This window comes from Onychomys torridus, chromosome 3 (assembly GCF_903995425.1).
Source record: "Onychomys torridus chromosome 3, mOncTor1.1, whole genome shotgun sequence".
Taxonomy (NCBI): Eukaryota; Metazoa; Chordata; class Mammalia; order Rodentia; family Cricetidae; genus Onychomys; species Onychomys torridus.
This window is the reverse complement of record NC_050445.1, coordinates 142,407,511-142,429,195: the sequence shown is the minus strand read 5'-3', so window position 1 is coordinate 142,429,195 and position 21,685 is coordinate 142,407,511. Positions and strand designations below refer to the sequence as shown.

The window sequence follows — 21,685 nt, the reverse complement described above, 5'->3', positions numbered from 1 at the left end:
CTGCCCTGGTGATCCTCTGCTTCTTGAATTTGTCAAGTGCTCTAGCCTGAGGTAACCTAGTGTTCATGACCTTATTTCCCAGAGTCTGGATTGGAGAGACATTCTCTGCTCACTAGTGCAGAACAATACTATAGTGTGTGTGTGTGTGTGTGTGTGTGTGTGTGTGTGTGTATGTGTGTGTGATATATATATATATAATGCTATAGTTCTCTTGCCCCTCCTCTAACACTGCCTAGGCCCTCACTTCTCTCTCTGCCCTGTCTCTAAGATGCACATAGTTACTTAGGGCATATCCTCCTTTCCCATCAGAGTATAAGCTGCACAAAAATAAGGGTACTGGCTTTATTCACTGCAGTGTTCCACGAGTCATAAAGTACCCAGCACACAGCTTGCTTTCAAAATTTAAGAAACAGATTTGGTGGGATGGAGAGATCACTCAGCAGTTAAGAGCATATACTGCTCTTGCAAAGGACACACACAAATAGGTTAAATAAGTAATATTTTTAAAAGAAACTAATTGTATAGAGAGTGCAAGACCCAGTGTCAAGATATTCTGTATACACTGACTACTAGGGAGGGCAGAAAATGGGTCTCCATCAGACTAAAGAAACACATTCTATTGCTCCACAGCACAGTGGGGTGACTGTAGTTCAAAATTACCTATTATATAGTTTATGGAAAACGAGAAAAGGAGTTCAAAGGTTCCAAACACAAAGTACTGATAAGGGAATGGAAATGCTAGTTACTGGGACTTGAACAGTAATCACTATATACTAAATGTACTAAAATATCATACTGTACCCCAAAATACGCATCATTATTTCAATAAAAATTTTTAATGCTTAAGGAGGTAGAATATAACTACCCTAGTTTGTTCGTTATATACTGGACACATTCTCTGTAACCCATAAATGAAATATATATAGTTAAAAAAATAAAGTCTATAATAAATTGGCATTTTACATATATTTATATATTTACATTATCTTTTTTTTTTTTTTGGTTTTTCGAGAGAGGGTTTCTTTGGAGCCTGTCCTGGACTAGCTCTGGAGAACAGGCTGGCCTCGAACTCACAGAGATCCACCTGCCTCTGCCTCCCAAGTGCTGGGATTACAGGCGTGCGCCACCACCACCCGGCGACATTATTTATCTAATTTTACAAAGATCATACAATCTTTCATCATATAAATGTAGATAAATTGTATGTAGAAAATTATGTTATTTTGTTTGATCTCCAGGACCTACCCACATGGTGGAAGGAGAGAACCAACTCCTGACTGTTCACTGTGAAACATGTGCACCTACAGACAGACATAAGGACAGACAGACATATTATACACAAAGGGTATGTAAATAAATGTAAAAAAAAATAAAAGAAAAAACCTAAGTAAAACATTTCAATATTGAAAGGGAAAACATACCACCACTCAGAAAGCTGAGGTGGTAAGATCATCAATTTGAGATCACTCCATACTACAAAGCAGGGTCTAAGTCAGCCAGAGCTACAGAGTGAGATAGATACTTTTTCAACCCAGAAAGAAAAGGGATAGGGAGATAGGGATGGATGGGACAGAACGGAATCACATATTCAACTCCAAATTCTTTTTTTTTTTTTTCGACACAGGGTCTCTCTGTAGCTTTGGAACCTGTCCTGGACTAGCTCTGCAGACCAGGCTGGCCTCAAACTCACAGAGATCCACCTACCTCTGCCTCCTGAGTGCTGGGATTACAGGCCTGTGCCACCACCGCCCAGCTTTCAACTCCAAATTCTTTAACCTTCATAAGTCTGATGACCTAAAGCAGAAAAGACTTTGGAAACACCCTATCAAAAATTCTGGAGAATCTAAGAAGATAGGGAACATATCTCAACATAATAAAGGCAATATATAGTGAGTTTGTATCCAAAATCACATTAAATGGAGAAAAACTCAAAGCATTTCCACTAATGTCAGAAACAAGACAAGAGTATCCACTCTCCCTGCTCATGTTCAGTGACTGAAGTCTTAGTTCAAGTGAAGAAGATAACAGGGATATAAATAGCAAAGGGAGAAGTTAGTGCATCCTTAGTTGCAAATGATTCTACATATAAGACCCTAAAGACTACACCAGAAATCTCCTACAGCTGATACACACACTCAGCAAGGTAACAGGATAAAAAATTAACACACAAATATCAGTGTCTTCAGACATGCAACCAACTAACACACTGAAAAAGAAACCAGGGAACCAACACTGCTCATAGTAGCCTCAAAAATATCTTGGGGTAACTCTAACCAAAGAAGAGAAAGATTTGTACAGTGAAAACTTTCAGACATTGAAGAAAGGAATTAAAGAGGATACCAGAAGATGGAAAGACCTCCATGCTTGTGGATTGGTAAGAATAACATTATGAAAATGAGTGTCCTGCCAAAAGCCATCTAGACTTATTGCAGTCACCATCAAAATTCCAGTGTGGTCCTAGTGTTCCCCCAATATGTTGTGCACCCTAATAAACTCATCTGGGGTCAGAGAACAGAACAGCCACTAGACAGACATAGAGGCCAGAAAATGGTGGCACACACACCTTTAATCCTATCACTGGGGAGGCAGAGATCCATTTGGATCTCTGTGAGTTCAAAGCCATACTGGAAATTGCCAGGCATGGTGACACACACCTTTAATCCCAGGATGCGATGGCAGGAAGCAGAAAAGTATTTAAGGCATGAGGACCAGGACCTAGGCTTGTTAAGCATTTAGGCTTTTAGCAGCAGTTCAGGTGAGATCCATTTGGAGGACACAGAGGCTTCCAGTTTGAGGAAACAAGATCAGCTGAGGAATTGGCAAGGTGAGGTTGGCTGTGGCTTGTTCTGTTTCTCTGATCTTTCAGCGTTTACCCTAATATCTGGCTCCTGAGTTTTTTATTAATAAGGCCCTTTAAGATTTGTGCTACGTGGAGTGGTGGTGGCGGCGGCGGCGCATGCCTTTAGTCCCAGCACTTGGGAGGCAGAGCCAGGAGGATCTCTGTGAGTTAGAGGCCAGCCTGGTCTACAGAGTGAGTTCCAGGAAAGGCGCAAAGGTACACTGAGAAACCCTGTCTCAGAAAATAAAAAACAAACAGAAAAGAATATAATTTTAGCCGGGCGTTGGTAGCACACGCCTTTAACCCCAGCACTCGGGAGGCAGAGGCAGGCAGATATTTGGGAGTTGGAGGCCAGCCTAGTCTACAGAGTGAGTTCCAGGAAAGGCGCAAAGCTACACAGAGAAACCCTGTCTTGGGGGGAAAAAAAAGAAAGATTCATGCTACATTCAAGCACAAATCTTCACAGCAATTGAAAAAGATATTCTTAAATTTCATATGGAAACACAAAACACCCAGGATATCGAAAGCAGTCCTGAACAGCTACTATCACAAAAGCTACTACTTGGAAAGGTCAAGGACTTTTCCAAAGGTCAAGCCATGACTTAAGAAGTCTTGGTGATACTTTAGCTTTTGTATATATATTAGCCAATTCCTGCAATGATTTCCTTGTATGCTATGTGTGCTTCCAAGAACTCTTAACAGTGTATTTTATCTGAAATACCTAATCAAGTATCCAAGGCCAAACGATCTCCTGATTCAAAGTAAATTAAGCTCAGACCCTCCTTTCTTATACAGCCTTAGTGGTATTTATACTAACATTATAGACTCCTAGTATTTACCTAACCACTTCTAGGAATGTAGTTTGAGCACATCAACTCCCTTTTTCTGATATACTAACTGATTTTAGCTTAGTTCACCTCCTTTACCACTCCCCTTTTGGGTTGTAAAAGAAAGCCTGACAGTCACTGCCTGAGGAAAACTCTTGTCTGCCTTTATGACCCTGCAAGAGGTCAAGCCTGGTGACCCTGTTTTAGCTAGAGCACTGCTATTGCAAGAGTATATAATTGTATACCCTAGAGACTTAGACTTAGAGAGGATTTTGACTGGGAAACTAGATGGAGAACTAGAAGAACCAGATAAAGATGAGGAAGAGCCAGATGGGGAAGAACGAGATGAGAAAGACCAAGAGGGGCAGAACTAAGATGAGAGAATTAAGACAGCACTCAGAGGGGACAGAGATGAAGGCAGAGAGAAATCGGGCAAGAGAGGAGCTAGGTATGAGAACAGAACTGAAGCTATGTAGATAGAAATTTTATCCCAGAGGAATAAGGTAGATGGACTAAGAGCTTAGTGTACTTAGGATTCTTTTTCCCAAAAATAATTAGCACCATTCTCTTCTGGGCCCCTAGGAAGATTATTAAGGCTGGACCATAATAATATTCGAGAAACAAAGCATGGTACAATGGCATAAAAGTAGACATGTTGATCAGCAGGATAGAATTAAACACCCACAAATAAGTCCACACTCCTATAGCCACCTAAATTTTGACAAAGAGGCCAATAATACACATTGGAGAAAAGACAGCACCTTCAACCAACAGTGCTGCTAAGACTGAATAACTACCCGTTGAAAAAATGGAACTATCTGGGTGGTAGTGACCCACACCTTTAATCCCAGCACTCGGGAGGCAGATGAAGGAGGATCTCTGTGAGTTCAAGGTCAGCCTGGTTTACAGAGAGAGTTCTAGGGCAGCCAAGACTGTTCTATAGAGAAACCTTGTCTTGGAAAAGCAGAAAAGGAAAAAGTGGGACTAGACTTGTCTCTCTCACCCTGCACAAAATTCAACTCCACGTGGATGAAGGACTTCAGTACAAGATCTGACCCCCCAAATCTGACTGAGGAAAAAGTATATTTCTATATACCCATAAAAAAAAAATGCTGAGGTGGGGTGAGTGCCTAGCATAATAGCTCAGCAAGTAAAAGCACTAGCCACCAAGCCTGACAATCTGAGTGTTTCCAGGACCCACATTTGGAAGGAGAGAACCGATTCCCTCAAGGCATCCTCTGCCCTCCACATCTGTGCTTCGGCATGCACAGGTCCCCACACACATACACACAGTAAATAAGTAAACGTAATTCTTTTAAAACCTGTAATAATCCTAGCACTGGGGAAGTGGAGACTGGCTGGCCCCTGGAGCTCAAAAGTCAACTAGCCAGCATAGTGGAATCAGTGAGCTCATACATGACTCGGTGAGAGACCCTGACTCAAAGAGAATGTGGAGCAACTGACTTCTGGAACATACACACACACACACACACACACACACACACACACACACACACACTATAAATAAGTGTAATTTTATTTATTTTTTAATTTTATTTTCATGTATTTATTTATTTATTGTTTTCCAGACAGGGTTCCTCTTGTGTAATAGCTCTGGCTGTCCTGCCTCTAGAGTAGTGGGATTAAAGGTGTGTACCACCACCACCTGGCAATTAAGTGTAATTTTAAAAGACTTAAAAAGAAGGGGAAATGTAGATATTTCAGGTCTACTAAGGAATTTATCATGTAAAGTCTTTCACTGGAAGACAGGAAGACAGTTTGAGGCCAGTCTGATCTATATAGCAAGTTCCAGGCCATACAGAACTACATAGGGAGAGCCTGCCCTAAAAGAAAAGAAAAGGGGAAGAAAGTGAAGAAGAGGAGGGGGAGGAGGAGGAGGGAAAGAGGGGAAGAAGGGGAGGGAAGGGGAGGGAAGGGGAGGGAAGGAGGAAGGGAAGGGAAGGGGAGGGAAAAGGAAAGGGAAGGGAAAGGAAAAGGAAAAGGAAAAGGAAAAGGAAAAGGAAAGGAGCAGCCTTCACTGAGAGAGCCATGAATGCACTTCCATCAGCAAGGAATAAGAACAAATTAGGAAAGCAGAGATGGAAGGCAAGAAGTCCATTCACTACACATAAAGAATGGGCGAAATATTTAATGCGCTGCATCTCCCTGGATCTTTCCTACACCTTCTTTACTCTGCCAAATGCCTTGGGAAGCCAGCTAGTGTGGATTCCCTGGTCCTCTGGCTCTTTCCCATAAGGAGCTTTAATAGGATACTAGAGAAAGAGAAGATAGGCAGTGTACATACACACAGTGTTCTCCTGGTCCCCACTGTGGGCTGACCCTCGACAGGACAAACAGCCTTGAGGCCTCTGAATCACTTCTGTACTACTCCCTACACACAGGACTCCTGCAGGTGCCAAGATTGCTCCAGACCCACACAAACCCCTCCTGTCTCTGAGTGACAGGCTTCACCATATTGCACTCCTGTGGATTTCTGAATCCCACCCACACCTTTCATAAAGTTAATTTATGCATTATAGGATGTGAGCCATGCTAATCTTGGTATGTAACTTGTTTCCTGTGAGGTCTCTGAGAACCTGTTAAATCTAAGCACTCATTGTTCAAGCACAACTAGTATGAAGGATGAAAAACTGTGATGAACCTGAAAATTAGACATCATGACCACTAAGATGAGCCAGGTGGGCTGGTGCCCCAATGGCACAAACCTGACAATCTAAGTTCAGTCCCTGGATCCAACAGTAAAAGGAGAGAAAAACCATCCCCTGAAAGTTGTCCTCTGATTTCCACATATATGCATGACACACAGGAACCCACACTCATGTACATATCCCACACACAGTTTGTTGTTGTTGTTTAGGATGAGCAAGGTAACATTACACTGAAATTTAGTTTAGGGTCCTGTGTTGCCCAAAAGGCAGACTGGTGAGTTTTAAACTGTTAGAAAAAATGCAGGTTTGGAATGAATGTCCACAAACAAGTTTTAGGGTCAGAAATCTGTACCTGCAGGGCTTGAGTCCCAAAGCCTACTTCTGCCTTCTTAATATCTTTGTTAGTTGACAGTACTTCAATTTAGATCATCCTACATTGAATTCGCCTTCCCTCCACTCAAACACCATCCATATCTCCAGATGATACTCAAGTATCCAGCCATCTTTGATTCCTTTTCTCCCTCACCATCCAGCTCCAGTCCCCAGAACAGAGCATCCTACTTGGGAATATCCCTCAGCTCCTTCTCTTTCCAGCCCTCACATGGCCCAGCCCACTTCTCACATTCCACTGCATACAGCATGGCTTGGTTCTGGAAACCTGGCTGGAGTAACACAGGAATAAAGAAATGACAGACACATACAGAAAAGCTCAGATCAGGTGGGCTGTGCTAGCTCTAATGAAGGGCAGCATCTACACTCCACCCCAGAAACTTGTAGACACTCAAACTTGAGCCAGAGAAAGGCCTTACCATTCCTGAGCCTCACCCAGGGAAGGCTTTACCATTTCCATGTGTCTGAGGCATTGGAGTCTTTAACATGGTTATACTCACGTCAACAATGAACATTCCCTCAGGACTTTATCCACTCACTCCTCATAATGCTCAGACTCACCTAGACTCTAGGCCTGACTCCTCCTCACCTTGTTTTTGTCCGTAGTCACACCAGATTGGCACATGACACAGAGGAAATGTCTCCAGGAACACTAAGGATTGCTAACTACAGCCAAGCAACCAATGTTGTAAGGCACAACCTGGAGCTAATCTGGTAGCTGAACACAAGAATTTTAATTCATCGTGACTCTACACAAGTTCCTCTTTCAATTGCCACATAGCATTTATCAAGAACTATTCTGATGGGCTAGCTTTATAGGTTAAGCACACTTACTGCTCTTGCACAGGAGCCCAGGTCCCAGAATTTACATGGCAGTTGATAACTATCTTATTGTTCTGTTGCTATGAGGAGAGGCCATGGCCAACACAACGTATAGAAGAAAGCATTTAATTGGTGATCTACTTACAGTTTCAGGGAGTTAGTTCATGATCATCATGGCAGGGAGCATGGTGCTGTAGCTCAGAACTTACATCTGATCCATAGGTTGCAGATAATGAGAAAGACTGGGCCAGGCATGAACTTTTGAGACCCCAAAGCCCACCCTAGTGACACATCTCTTCCAACAAAGCCATACACACACCTCCAATCCTTTCCAAACAGCTCTACTAACTGATGACCAAGCATTCAAACATTGAGCCTATGGCGGCCATTCTCATTCAATCTACCAACCATCAATAACTTCACTTCTAAGGCTCTGAGCCCTCTTCAGGGTTCTTCAGGAAGTACACACATGTAGTAGTACATATACATACATAAAATTTTAAAGTAGTAAAAAAAAAATTTAAGTACTTGGGAAAATAACTTTAATAAATTTTTTATTTAAAAAAATTTTTCTTTCCTATTACATACCAACCTGTTCCCCCTCCCTCCCCTTCTCCCACTCCCTGCCACCTACCCCCATCACACCCACCCCCTCCTCATAGAGGGTAAGGCCTCCTTTTGGGTAGTCAACACAGAATGGCATAACATGTTGGGGCTGGACCTAGCCCCTCCCCAATGCATCAAGGCTGAGTAAGGCATCCCACCAAAGGGAATGGGCTCTAAAAAGCCAGTTCATGTACCTGGGGTTAAGTCCTGGTCCCATTGCCAGGGGACCCACAAACATACAAGCAACTTTCACCCACATTCAGAGGGCCTAGTTTGGTCCCACACAGGCTCCCCAGCTGTCAGTCCAGAGTCCATGAGCTCCCACTAGCTTGGGTCAGCTATCTCTGTGGTTTTTCCCATCATGATTCTGACACCCTTGTTCTTATAATCCTTCCTCCCTCTCTTCAACTGAACTCCAGGATCTTGGCCAAGTGCTTGGCTGTGGGTCTCTGCATCTGCTTCCATCATCACTAGATGTAGGTTCTATGATGACAATTAGGATAGACACCAATCTGAGTGCAGGGGAACTCAGATAGTTCAAGCACCCTCTCCACCATTGCTATGAGTCTTAGCTGGGGACAATCTTGTGAGTTCCTGGGGATTTCCCTAGCTGCAGATTTCTCCCCATCCCCTAATGGCACACTCTGTCAAGATATCTCTTTCATTGCTCTCCCTCCCCATCTCTCCCCCAACTTGGCCATCTCAAGCAGGGGAAAATAACTTTTAAAAACATTTATTTATATTTAACCAGAAATGAAAATAGCATTTACATGCATCAGTGATTATTGAGGAATGTAAATAGAAAAAGTTCAAAATACTTTTAACAATACACAAATGCTTAATTATAGTTCAGATATATAAGATACTGTGCAGCCAAAAAAAACATTTTTTAAAATAATATTTAGTAACATGAAAGAATATTGATGCTACATCATGTATTTAAACAATAAATGAGAACTGGAGGTGCAGGTCAGCTGGTAGAATGCTTGTGTGGTATGCACAGAGCCCTGGGTTCAGTCTCCAGCCCCACATAACCGGGGTGTGTTAGTTCATCCTCTAATCCCAGCACTTGAATGGTAGAGGCAGGAGAATCAGAAATGTAGAAGACATTTTTGACTAAACTTAGCAGGTAAAGCCCATTCTGAACTACATGGGACCATCCCAAAATAAACAAACAAGTTGGCTCAGCAAGTAAAGGCATTCACTTCCAAGCCTATATCGACCTGAGTTCAATCCCTGGAATCCCACATGGTAGAAGAGAACTGTCTCCTGTGGATTATTCTCTGACCTCCACATGTGTGCCATGGCATGTGAACTCATACACAGACACTCCCACAGACACAGGTTAATATGGAAAAAAAACAAAGTCATCAGAAGCTTACAGACAAGCTGCAGCCATATGGAGTAAGTCTGCCCACTTTTCTGAATTATTCAGAAAGCATAAATTTTCCTTTTCTTCTATCTCTTTTCTGAGCATGGTTTCCTAACACTGGGCTTTTCCCTACCACTGTGGGCTTTCTTACTCTTTTCCCACCATGTGACTGCTTTTAAAGTCTAGTAAAAGTGTCCTAAGTTTCCATTTGAATCCACTCTTTAATTAATTTGAATTATTTATTTATATAATAAATTATTTATTTATAATAATTAATTTGAATTCACTCTTTTACTAATGCGACAAAGAACCCTAAAAGGGGACCCTGATTTTCTTGGGTTGTCTGGTGACCATTAAAGGACCCCCAAACCCAGTAAGTAACAGACCAGTTAGTACTGAAATACCTCTGAGGAAAGACAAGAGCAGAAGTGCGAGAAATTTTTGATAATATGAGCCTGAGAGATGGCTCAATAGTTAAGAGCACACTTGATGCTCTTCCAAAGGACCAGATTCAACTCCCAGCACCCACATGGCAGTTCACAACCCCCTGTAACTAGTCCCAAGGGAATTCAATGCCTTTCTGGCTTCCTCAGTCATTGCACAAAAATTGGTGCATTTATATACATACATGCAAAACACATAAAATAAAATTTTACAAACTTTTGATAAAATCATAGTGCTCCATTTGTAAGGCCACAGGAATTCACATTTACAAATCTGCTATCTTAACTCTGAAGAACACCTTGCCAAGCTTCAAATAAAACAGAATCACAAAAATGTGAGTACACCATCACCAAAGACACACACCAAAAAAAATTGCCAATTCATGCTCACATTGTCCTAGTTACTTTCTACTAAAGTGACAAACACCACAATCAAGGCAACTCATGGAAGGAAGTCTATTTGGGCTTACAGTTCCAAAGGGTCACAGTCCATGATGGCTGAGGAAGGCATGGTGGCCAGAGCAGGGAGCTGAAGGCTCATATCTTGAACAAGCACAAAGCTCAGAAGCCCTCTCCCAGTGACAGACTTCCTCCAATAAGGCCACACCTCCTCAACCTACCCAAGCAGTGCCACCAGCTGGGGACCAAGCATCAGATGCCAAGACAATAGTAGACATCTCTTTTAAACTACCACACACACAAATACCTGGAGTCTAAAGGGCAAGATGAAGCCAAGCACCAGCATTCTGAGAAAACTGAGAGCACTGTTCCTGGGTCTGCTGCTGCTGCTGCAAGTCTAACAGTTTGGGACTCAGCAGATGTTTCATTTAAAGAGAACCCTTGACCTCCAAGCTCAGGCCATAGCACAGTGTTCTGAATCTGGAGTGATACCTACCAGAGTTGGTTGTGCTATCATTGTTCCTTCGGATTTCAGACTTGTGATGTAGTTCTTGCTTTTCATTTTGGAAAATACTGAGTTAATTAAGTTACCTATTTCAAGTTAATCTCATAATTGTGTGTTAAAGAACACATACAGGGCTACAGAGATGATGGCTCGGTGGCTAAGAGCACTATCTGCTCTTACAGAGGACTGGAGTCGATTCTCAGGACCCACATGTGGCTCACAAGCATTTAAAACTTCAATTCCAAGCTCTGCAATGCCCTCTTCTGGCTTCTGGAGGCACTGCACACATGTGGTGCAGAGACACTCATGCAGGTAAAACTGTCATAAACAAAATTTTATGTCATAAACAAAAGTAAAAATAAGCCAGGTGGTAGTGGCATACACCTTTAATCCCAGCACTCAGGAGGCAGAGGTAGGCAGATCTCTGAATTCAAGGCCAGTCTATAGAGTGAGTTCCAGGACAGTCAGAGCTACACAGAGAAACCCTGTCTAGAAAAACAAACAAAAAGTAAAAGGTAAAAATAAATACATACATTTAAAAAAATAAGAGAAAACTACAAGAGACATGTATATAATTTTATACACCTTGGCCACATGTGAATATATGTGTACATATACACAGTCATAGAGCCAAAATATATGTATACTACACATACATTTCCGTGTGAATGCATACATAGACACATATATGAATGCAGACAAAAAGGAAGGAGATCCATCAAAAAAGTAACATCTGGATGGTGTAGTAGATAGTTCTACGTGTTCTTCCAAGGACTTTGGCCTACATTCCACAGTCGAGATGAAACATGTTACCACATCTGCCATTTAAATCAGTTTTCTAGCAGTTCTGAGGATTGATCTCAGGTCTTTGTCCATGCTAGATAAACATTCCCTCACTGAGTTACATCCCTAGTCAACATGTCCTATTTTAACAGTCTCCTCCGATGTTGAAAGGATTAAGCCCCATATGGGCATCTTCTTAGTAGGCCAGGCTGTTTGCTTGGTTGTTGTTTTAGTTTCATTTTTATTAACATATTAATATGCTAATAACAAAACAGTGGGTTTCACTTGGACATTTTCATTTATGCATACAATACACTTTTGACTACATTCATCCCATGAACCCTCTCTCTCTACTGATCATCTTCCTCTTTTCAACCAGTGCTCCTCCTACTTTCCCTTTGGTCAATCAATGAGCTCAATTAGGGTTAGTACAGGAGCAGGACAATTTACCAGTAGCTACACCACTAGAGAAAGGGTCCCACTAATTGCCCACAGATCCTCAGGGAAGGGCAGTGCCTTTTGAGACCCTCTCCCCTAGCAACTCGTAACTGCCTATATGTCCTCAGGGACTGGTTGGGCCTCATCAGATGCTCCCTGCTCTGTGACAGAATGTTGGTGGGCTAAATCTTAAGCAGGTTTTGTATAGGTAATCAGAGCTGCTCAAAGTCAGAGAGGACAACAGCCGCGTCATGCCTGGAAGACAGTACTCTCCATCACTCCACCCCTTCCTCTGGCTCTTACATTCTTTCCGGCCCCTCTTCCGCAATGTTCCCTGAGCCTTGGAGTGGGTGATACAAATGCCCCATTTAGGGCTGAGCATCCCCAAGAGTCTCTGATTCTTGACCAGGTATGTGTGAGCCTCTTCACTAACTGCTGCCCAGAGCAAAGAGATGCTTCTCTGACAAAAGCAAACAGGAGCACTGATCTATGGACATGGGCACAAACACCTGAAAAGCATCTGATGGGAACTTCATATTCAAACATCAGAAGCAACTCCCCCGACTCATGTCTATGACCTTCTCTGCCTTGGGCTTTTGATCAGGTTTGTAGTATATTGTAGTTAATTCCCTTCTATGGAGTGGGCCTCAAATCCAATCAGAAAGTGGAAGGAAACCTGTAGAATCCTTTTCAAGTTTCAAGTTCCAAAGAATAAAAGACTTTGATACTGAAAATACAGACAGTCCACTTCAAAAGAGAGAACTTTGAAGTGGGATAAAGTGAGGACCTTTGGTGCAGGATAAATTTCCTATTTCTTTAAATAGCCAAGCATGTTGTAGTGCTGTGCTCTGGCCTGCCTTGGATGCCCTTCCTAGTTTTGTGCACTAAGAAACACCTATCATCTTCCAAGACTCAGTTCAAGTATCTCCTTTCCCATCTCTCCTCAAGATATCAGTCTTCTGAAGGGCCTTCTGCCTTAGCACCTCACCCAAACTTGGCAATTTATTCCCAGGGATGTCTTGCTCCTTAAGACCATGATCTGGCCCTGTGTGGGGAACCACATGAAAATATCAAATTATAAGTAACTTTGTTAATGAATACATATAAGAAATGCAAAGATGATTTCCCTAACCTAAAAAGGGAGGAAGGAGGGATTGTCATACCTGCCTTGCAGGCTTTCTCCTGCCTAGACCCAGCCATTCAGGTAGCTGTAGCTCTTCTGCCATTCTCTCCACCCAACTCATTTTCGGGCTAGGAATCTGACCTTCCTATTGGCTACTGCCTGCTTTACGACATCATTCTCCCTCCAAACCTATCAGCATCTGTTAGAACTTTGGAGTTTCCACGTAGTTGTCCATAAACAAATTCAGATCATCCCAAGTGACCAGTGACTAGACCTCATATTGGACACACATGCTAGCCAGCTTCAGCAACCCAGGCAAACCATATTATTGCATGGTTTCTATGTGCTGTTGACAGTATCCGTGTCAGGAAATATACAATGGAACTTGAAACAACAGACTCTTCCGATGTGGCTGTATTCTGAAGGCAGAAATCTGAATCAGAAGCTTTTGGTCCTGATGCCTGACCATGGAAATATCACCCTTCCACCCAAAGACAGGGCAAAGCTCCTTCCCCAGCTTGAGAATACAGTGCAATTCAATACTGCACCCTGTCAGTACTTCTACTCTGGAGTTCAAGTCATCTACATGGCATCCATTTACTCTGAAGAAAGCACCATTGAACATGCCTTTATCATCTATAGCAAGTACATCAAGTCCTTCATAGAGAAGTTCCCAGGTAGTGGGATGACAAAGCAGTTGTCATTCCTGAGAAGACACAGTCCAGAAATTAAAGAACTTGCTTTTCTCCAGGCAGGAGAACCAGAAACAGTTTGGATACACACACCAAGGAATGTGAAAAATACAAAGAGAAGAAGGAAGAGTTAGAATTTTCCCAGGACACAGCCACCCAGCAAGAGCTGGGGAAAGAGCAAAAGCTGCACCAGTTAGAACAGAAACAGTTCCATGCCTTTGAGGAGAGGATCCAGAACCAGGAGCTGGAACAAGAGTGACTAAAAATTGTGCAAGAGTTTAGCAAGATAGATCCAGACCCAGAGGGCTGCTGGGGCCTGACTTAGAAAAGCCCCAGATAAGCATTCACAACCTGGGTGTCATCCACAGGCTTCAGACTGTAACATAGCCACAAGGCTAGCTAGGTCACCAGTGGTAGACAAGTCTTTTAAGACCTGGAGTGCTGAGCGACACAGAAACGTTCCCATCACCAGTGGACCACAGTGCATGTACGGTACCTTGAAGCTCTGCCAAGTTTCCCCAGTTCACCAACGCTAACCCTGCCCGTGACATAGAAACATGTGGAGCACTCTGTGGGGAACTGACGAGGGATGAGTTCCCCATTATACACGTTATCATCCCAGACAAATGCTGGGTCTGATTACTGCAACACGGAGAATGAAGAAGACATTTTCTTCCTCTAAGATGAACTAGGTGTGCTCCTCCTTGGGTGGCTTCACACTCTGCTCGCAGTCTTTCTTTCCAGTGTAGACCTACACATTCACTGCTCTTATCAGGGGAGATCGCCAAGATCACCAGCTACTGTCTGCATGCTCCCCGCAGGTTCTAAACTGACCACAGACTACAGGAGACTTTTTCTGTTCTCATAATGGCTTTCATACAACAAAACATACAGCTGGCATGTGACTGTTAACAACCAAGTGACTGTCACAGATTAGTGTCAACCTAAGAGCTACAAACCCAAATCAGTTTACTATTGCACTTGGATTTAAGCTCTCCAGAAAGATTTGGAAACTTTTTTTTTCAGAGAAGACAAAAGGGCAATGGGAGAGAAAAACTGATTTTCCTTTTGTTCGAAACAAATCCCTGAATAGATTTTTAAGACAAACATGAAGGGAAAAACCTATCACACTAAGCAACTAACTCAAAAATTAGGTGGCCTAGAGAACATCACTCTGCCCTTCTAGATTCAACCCTTCCCCATCCTCCTCTACCTGCCAGCTTGCACATTATCCACCTTTGGACTAAAGACTGGCATCTGTTCGGCAATCTGAAAGCCGTTTAGGAAGAAATGTCTGGGTTCTCCCTTGGCTTGTGCCTTAGTGTCTGGAGCAACTGTTGGGTGAACAGCTGGTGGCCCAGTTTGGTCAGCTCACTACTCCTGTGTTTAGGGTGTCACAAGTTGACTCTGTAATTCAAAGAAGACCCTGCCCCACTAAACAGCAGGCAGGTAGGATAGCCTGTTTTTGGTGTTCTGGGTTTTTTAGCTTTTGGTGGAAATCCAGATACCAATTAGGGCCTCCCCAGCTTCAACATGTGATTTCACATGCTTCCTTCTGATGAGAAGAAGCAGATCTGATTATCTGGAAATTATAACACCTAACACAGACAATGGATTAGGAAGCATCTTGGGATTGGATGCATTATCTGTGAACTGAATGAAAAAAAGAAATAAAAGGAGGACATGACTGCTCCTAAGGGGTTGAGGTTTTTAGTATATATATAAGGGAAAAAAGTGGTAGAGATGGAGACATCTGGGAGAGTCCCAAGTGAACAAGTGAACTGAACCGTGGCCAGACTGAGCCAGACCATGTGAGGAGAGAGGAGGGGGAGCAAAAAGAGGAGCCTCTGACCAAAAAGGGTGGCCTGGGTCAAGAAACTGGCCAAGACACACATACTGCTAAAATTGGCCAGTTATATAGGGGCCAGAGGAGCTAGCGGGAGAGAAGCCCAGCCCAGTAGTTGGTTGGGCTGGAGAGTTCAGGGTATGGCAGCCAGGAGAACTTCCCTAACAGGTAGAGACTGAGGGATGCTGGGAGAACTTGGCCGCCAGTGTCTGCTTTGATATGTTAATAGGCATCTCAGTGAGCCTTCTGTCCCAGGCTGGAGACCTAACAGAAACCAAGTGCACAGAGGAAGTGAACGCTCCTGTGCAATTGAGGTGCCCAAGGCAAATACAGAGACTGCCAAGCATCCATCTTTGAATGCTTCACCTCTCACACAGGGGATTCAGTAAGGGGGATGTTTGCTTAGAGAATAAATGAATAAAAGGAGAATATGCTGAAGGGACGAAGCCTGTGTATGGGCCACCTGACCTGCAGAAATCCACCCTAGTAGACAGAAAACTTGCTCCAGATAGCAGCTGTATCTGGGTTGCCGAAGCCTCAGTCATCTCAGTTGAGCCCAGAAGTTGGTAGTCTTATTTGAAAGCAAGACATGCACCCCACCCATAACTCTGTGACAAGTAAAGAACAGGTGAGAACCGGCCCCATGATAAACTCAACTGTAATGACCGTCACTGAACACCAGCCATATGCAGCAGAGAAAAGAACTCATGGTGGGGTGGGAGGTCTTCCTGAAAGACACTGATTTTGAGCTTCCAAAAAGAAGATAGAAGGAAAGAAAACAGAAAAATCACTACCCACTGGAGGCATCCTGGAGTCCCAGACCTGAAGCCTCAGTCAGAGATCCTGAAGCAAAGGGACATGGGTCACAATCCCACTATTGAGTACTGTGCTACCAGGGCAGGAGTGTATAGAGGACAACTCTATACTGTCCCAGGTTCCACACAACAGTGTATTCTGGAACCTTGTGCTACTGGCCTGCCCCAACCTCACTTCTGTCTAGGTCTCTGCCTTTTTAGGATACAGAATAACACGGTAGAATATTAGTAAGACTAAGTAACAAGCCTACTCACACCATCTTCCTACAATATCTGTGAGCCAGCACCAGGTGGTAGAAGGGATGGGACATGCCAAGCAATCAAATGAGCCAGAGAGTCCAAGGAGAAAGTGGCCTTGCTTTCCCAGATTCCCACTTCTCGTTAACAGAATCAGCTTGGCTCATGGAACTAGGTGGGACCATTCTCCCATAAAAAATAGCACAGCATGTTTGCCTGAGAAGGAGCTGAAGAGAGTTGTTTTCCTCAGTTTTCTTTCCTCTATATCCAGCCATGGGATACAACCTACATGCCTCAGAGGCCACTTTCTCGGCTCCCAGCATCTACCAGACTCCGCCTCATAATTCTCGCCTTCAACTCTTAAACAGCAGTTTAGCCATCTAAGCCTCGTCCACTGATGTGCACAGATGCTCAGGTACACCCTGGGGTGGCTTTCTCCTGTTGTCCCCAGGACATGGCAAACAATATGATAAACTAAAAACATGAACTGGGAGTCTCAATAACTCAGTCCATGTCCTTTGCTAAACCCTGAATGCTATACGTTCAACAGATACAACAAATTACCACAAACATGTTGCTTAAAACAAGAATTATGGTAAAGGGTGTTTATAATACCATCATTCGGGGAAAAGAGCCATATCTTGAGAACAACAAGACCTTATGGCAAAACAATAAGACGCCAGGTATGGTGGTGCACACCTGTAATCCCAGAAGTTGCGAGGTAGAAGCAGTCCTCACCCTTGACCACACCAAAATTTTAAGGCGAGCCTGGGCTATATAAGACTCTGTGTTTAAAAAAAAAAGTATGGTTGTACAACCTTGTATTTATATTTAATGCCACTGAACTGTCTACTTGGGAATGGAAAAAATGGCCAGGCATGGTAGCACAGAACTTTAAGCCAAGCACTTGGAAGGCAGAGACATAAGGATTTCAAGTTTGAGGCCACTCTGGGATACATGGTGAGATCTCACTTCCAAAACATAAAAACAGTTATAATGGTTACACAGTAAGTTTTGTTATGAAATAAAATGCATTTTGACATTTTGGTTCTGAGCGTAGTCTTTAAAAGCTGAAACACCTCTCCAACACAAAAATGCATTTTCTGTACCAGCAGTAAACAGAAAATCTTTGAAGACATTTAAAGTAACAGCAAAACAATGAAGGGGATGCTAAATCCAACAAGGGAATGCTAAATCTAACAAAGAGGATGCTAAATCTAATGCAGGGAATGCTAAATCTAAGGAAGGAGTGAAAGCTCATGGCTGCACTCTCCACAACCCCTAACCGGTACAAAGGGGTCCAGCAACAGGCGCGCTTAAAAATGTGATACATATGCACAGTGAAATGGTATTCAGCCATCCAGAAAGATGGCTAGAGCTGAAGATTATGCTAAGCAAAATAAGCCAGACTTGAACAATTGTTACATTTTCTCTCATGTGTGGAATCTAAATGTATACATACATATGTGTCTATAGGAGATGAGAGCAGAAAGGGAAACCGTTTGGGAAAAGGAAGAAGAGGACAAAGAGATGGAGGAGAGAGGTGGGAGAGAGCAGTGGGCAGAAGAACAAAGGACAGTGACATCTACATATGAAAGGCCACACTGAAACCCATTACTTTGTATGCTGGCTGAAGAAACAGAAAGACTTCCGACCAGGAAAACACAAAACGTTCCGTGTTACACCAGCAGGGGGCAGAACAGGCGCCCCCACCTGACTCCTGTTCGCATTTCCCATCCTTCTTCTTTGAAGGCTCTTTTCATCCTCTTTAGCACCTTGCATTTTTTGTTCTCATTCGGGGAAAATTCTTTCCACGTTTTCTAGCCTCCATTTCTGTTTCACTGACGAATCCTTTTCTTGGGTTTTTTTTAATGGTTTCTCTCTCTTCTGTGTTGTCATTCTTCAAAAACACAAAATCACAATTTTAATGGAAGACATTTAAAAAACGTCATTCTCTATGTGAGATATCTAGAAGATAAAATCCTAGAGAGAAACAGGGTTGAGCAAGGAAAATAGAGACCTGTTGTTTAAATGCGTAGAGACTTCCTGTTTGAGAAGAAACAGGAGGATCCCAGAGCCAATCAGTGAATGCTGAGTTCAGCGAGAAACTGTCTCAAAAGGTGGATGGGCTGAAAGAACCAGGTGTCACACCTTTAATCCCAGCACTCAGGACACAGAGGCAAGTTGAGACCTCTGTGAGTTCAAGGCTAGCCTGGTTTACACAGTGAACTCCAGGGCATCCAGGACTTCGTAGAGAAACACTGTCTTGAAGAAAAAAGAAAAAAAAAAAAAAAAAAAGAGAGAGAAAAAAAAAAACATATGGATGCATACTTACCCAATGGGAATACCATTTAAATGAGCCAGGGAAGGAAGGGGTGAAGAGGAGGAGGAATGAAAAGAAAACACCTGAAGAGTAAGTACACAGTGAGCTTAGCTAGCTATTCTTCTAGAGGACCTGGGTTCAATTCCCATCCCTTACATGATCGCTTATAACCATCTAACTCCAGCCTGGGGAAGCTGGTGCCCTCTTTTGGCCACCACATGCACACAGACATGCATACAGGCAAAAACACTCACTCAAACATGTCAAATAAAAAGGTTAAAAAAATAAGTTAAAAAATTTTTTTTTTTTTTTGGTTTTTCGAGACAGGGTTTCTCTGTGTAGCTTTGCACCTTTTCCTGGAACTCACTTGGTAGTCCAGGCTGGCCTCGAACTCCGCCTGGCTCTGCCTCCCGAGTGCTGGGATTAAAGGTGTGACATACACAATCAGAAAAAGTCCAGAAGCACATGGCCCTGCCCTGGGATTCAAGCCCTCAGTGCCTGTGTGTCAGCCTCTCATCCGCTGCTATGTCACACAGAGGGAGGGCCCTCTCACTGGAGATCTGTCCTCACCGTTACCACAGTACGCTGCCCACCTCCATCCCCACACACATCACATTACAGTAACAACCATTGATTACTCACCTGACACTGGAGGCCCAGCACCACGCAGGTACACAAATACATTTCCTCTTTTCTAACCATCAAGTCACCCTATTGACAGGACAAACAGACAAGAAATGGAGGCTTGCAAACGAGGCAACCTGCCCCGATTTACACAGCTGTACTTGGACGACCCAACTCTTTGCTTATTGCTAACCACATGTTCTGTCCACTGTGTTGTTAACCTGTTTAAGCAGTGTGAAAGCAAATGTTCATGCTGCATGAACTCAAAGGTGTTAGGCCTATAATGCTGTTTGTTCTCAGGGAAGACACAAGCTCACTACTGCAAAACTTACCTTCTCTATCACAATTTGCTGTGCCAGATAATACCCAAAGGCCTACCAGAGTCCCTTACCAGAGAGATAACCAACTGCCATGTGCAAGCCAGTACTATACCAGAACCTTCACTACCGGAGAAGTAGCTACTCCCCTTCCATATTCTACAAGTCTCTAGTCATCCAAGAAGTCTTGGATTTTGGGTTAAACTACTAAAACTGCTGGAAAGAATGGGTTAAGTTCCATCAGGAGGGACTACAACGAATTATTTAACAGTGATACTTTTTTTTTTTTTTAATTTTGGTTTTTCGAGACAGGGTTTCTCTGTAGCTTTGGAGCCTGTGCTGGACTAGCTCTGGAGACCAGGCTGGCCTCGAACTCACAGAGATCCACCTGCCTCTGCCTCCCGAGTGCTGGGATTACAGGCGTGCGCCACCACCGCCTGGCCTAACAGTGATACTTAAACCAAAACGATTAAGTTTTACTATTATTATTACTTTATTACACTAATTTGGTAGGGACAACAGGGCACAGTTTGCAGGAGTCCGTTCTCTCAACGTTGTGGGTGTTAGGAATCCAACCCAGGTCCGCAGTCACGCAGCAAGCACCCACTGAGCTATCTCGCAGACCCAGGAAGAACAGCCTACTGCCTGCCTACATGGCATCTCCGAACATCATGCGGAGCACACGGAGACACCAGGTTCTTTACACTGGAATGAAAACTCACGAAGCCAATAGGTAGCCGTCTGGTAGCACTTACCGGGCGCTGTGCATCACTGTGGTCCTAGAGAGCTGGGCAGAGTCCGGACCCCGCCAGGCAGATCTTCCGTAACTCCAACTGCACAGTGCAAGCCACACAGACTCGAACTCCAGAGGGGCGGCGGCTGAGATGAAAAAACTCCTTCCTGTCCACCTTCTGTAAAAAGGGAAAGGGGACTTTATTTTCCCCCTCGTGCGCTGAAACCATTTTGTGCTCCACCACTAACAGAACAGGCTGGTTAGTGCACAGACCCCACTTACAGGCTCTCCTGCCCACACCGTTTCCGAGAGCAAGTGCTCCGGCGGGCCTGCCAGGCTGCGGGGCGGGCAAGGCGGTGCCCCACGGTTTGTGCACCGGCCTTCACCAATCCCCACACTGCTTAGGTGCCCACGCCCGGGACGCGCAGGCCGCGCCGCGGGTGCCTGGGGCCCGATCGCAGGACGACGACCCTCGCCACTCCACATCTGGCTGCCTGGCTCCGGCTCCAGATACTGCGCTGTGGGCCTGGGTGGACGGGGCGGGCGGGCAGGCAGGCCCGGACTCGGGAGTCCGGAGGATGGAGAAGGATCTGGAAAAATCGGCTGGACTCCGGCGGCGGGGTGGGGAGGAGGACGTGGGCACGGGTACGATCACTGGACTCCGAGCGGTCCCGGAGCGGGAGAGGAGGCCGCCCGCAGGAGCCAGCCACCAGAAAAACAAATCTTACCATTACAACAAACAAGCAAGCAAAAACAACCCTCGGGTGCCCTCGGCGCAAGGGCCCCAACCCGTTTAACCGCCTCTCTAGAAAGTTCTCGGCTCCCGCCCCTTCGCAAGCCGCTCGTGCCGCTCCGCCCGGCCCCGCCCCCGCGGCGAGTGGG

General features: G+C 44.1%; 1 long non-coding RNA gene across 1 annotated transcript; it reads right to left on the bottom strand.

The window, feature by feature from the left end:
- Nucleotides 1-17,715: 17,715 nt before the first annotated feature.
- LOC118580392 lies at nucleotides 17,716-21,644 on the bottom strand. Its single transcript, XR_004944524.1, has 4 exons — nucleotides 21,086-21,644; nucleotides 20,826-20,981; nucleotides 19,772-19,840; nucleotides 17,716-18,706 (listed from the first exon to the last, which is right to left on the bottom strand). It is a non-coding gene; the product is annotated as an uncharacterized LOC118580392 (long non-coding RNA).
- Nucleotides 21,645-21,685: the final 41 nt, after the last annotated feature.